Genomic DNA, 1,912 nt, shown 5'->3' with positions numbered 1-1,912 from the left:
TCCCCAAACATCCTTTCAATTGATGGGATAAGAAAAGTGTCCAAAATATCAACATAAACTTCATCAACATTCACTTCATCAACTGCATTTATTGAAGATGTAATGACAACCATCTCCCCAGTGCCTTTACCTGACATGCAGCTACATATCATCAATGACTGTGAAAATTTGCATGTTCTCATCAAGCAGTCATCTTTATAAATCTCATTGGAATGGCACCAAACAAAAGTTCCAGCATCATCACCTTGCCCAATGCAGATTCGTGATTCATCACTGAATATGACTTTCATCCAGTCATCCACAGTCCACGATTGCTTTTCCTTAGCCCATTATAACCTTGTTTTTTTCTGTTTAGGTGTTAAAGATGGCTTTCGTTTAGCTTTTCTGTATGTAAATCCCATTTCCTTTAGGCGGTTTCTTACAGTTCGGTCACAGACGTTGACTCCAGTTTCCACCCACTTGTTCCTCATTTGTTGTGTTGTGCATTTCCTGCTTTGGAGACATATTGCTTTAAGTTTCCGGTCTTGACGCTTTGATGTCTTCCTTGGTTTAACCAGTATGTTTGCCTTTAACAACCTTCCCATGTTGTTTGTATTTGATACAGATTTTAGACACAGCTGACTGTGAACAACCAACATCTTTTGCAACATTATATGATGATTTACCCTCTTTCAAGAGTTTGATAATCCTCTCCTTTGTTTCAATTGACATCTCTCGTGTTGGAGCCATGATTCATGTCAGTCCCCTTGTACAACAGCGCTCCAAGGAGTGATGATCACTCCTTTTCGGATGCAGACTAACGAGCAGATCTAATTTGATGCAGGTGTTATTTTTGGGTATGAAAATTTACAGAGTGATTCCATAATTCTTTGCTCAGAATTGAGTGATTCCATAATTTTTCCCCTATGCTTGGTTAAAAAAGTAACATTTACTGACTACCACATTTTTTGTTACTAAATTACTTTAGTTTTGTGCCATGTCAGTGATCTGCTTTTTTTCCCACAAAACTGAACAACTGAAAGCAGGGGGGGGGGGGTTGTAATGGGCGCAGATGGATGGAAGCCCCCCATGACTGCGTTGCCAAGGGGAGGGGAGTCCATTCAAAGGGAAACAAAGAGTGGTACAGGGATTGGGTGGTAAAAGTAGGGGGGGTGGATTAGTAGGTTGAAGGGGCGGGGGCTGGGGCAGAAAGTGTGGAAACGGACCATTACCTCAATGGCAGTTGAGGTGAGAAGACCTGTCACAATTAACTCACCATGGCCACGGTAGATAGCCTCGTCGACCAGCTGAGGAGGGTGGCGCGGTCCAGGAGAGGTGGCTGGTTGGAGGAGCAGTTGACCGCGCTGCTGGGCGGCAGCGGGAGCCATGGCAGCAGGACGAGGAGGACAAGGCCTCCTGAAAGATTATCCCCCGACAATGTGCCGCACGGCAGGCGCAGACCGCGGAGCCCCTCCGGGGACCCTGCGGAGGCTGGGGGTCATGGTGCGGCAATCCCGCCCGGTCCCCCTGCCAGCAGGAATCCAAACGGCTGCTCTGCCGGCGCGAGTCGGCATCGCACAGTGGGGAAATCTCAGGTGTGGCTGGAAGTGAGGGCCGCACCGGAAGTGCGGCCTAGTCCCGGAGTAAGTGGAGCAGCGGCACTCGTAAGAGGCAGTAGCACCCGCCGTGATCAGCGTGAGTAGCTGCAGTGACAGCAGTGAGGGGGCGGAGTCAAGAAGGTGCAGCGGCAGCGAGGATTCCAGAGGCAGACAGAGCAGCGGAGGGTACCCCAGGATCGGTGCCGTCGGGGGTACCTGGCAGCGCGGTGGGATGGCAGGGTAGGTCGATGGCAGGCTGAATTCAGCGGTTCAGCCATGCCTGGGATGCGGGGGTCACGCTACGGGGGCAGCTGGCAGCGGGGCCGGACCGGCCG

Source organism: Ranitomeya imitator, chromosome 4, assembly GCF_032444005.1.
Source record: "Ranitomeya imitator isolate aRanImi1 chromosome 4, aRanImi1.pri, whole genome shotgun sequence".
Lineage (NCBI taxonomy): Eukaryota > Metazoa > Chordata > Amphibia > Anura > Dendrobatidae > Ranitomeya > Ranitomeya imitator.
The sequence above is the reverse complement of the archived record's forward strand: the minus strand, read 5'-3'. Positions refer to the sequence as shown.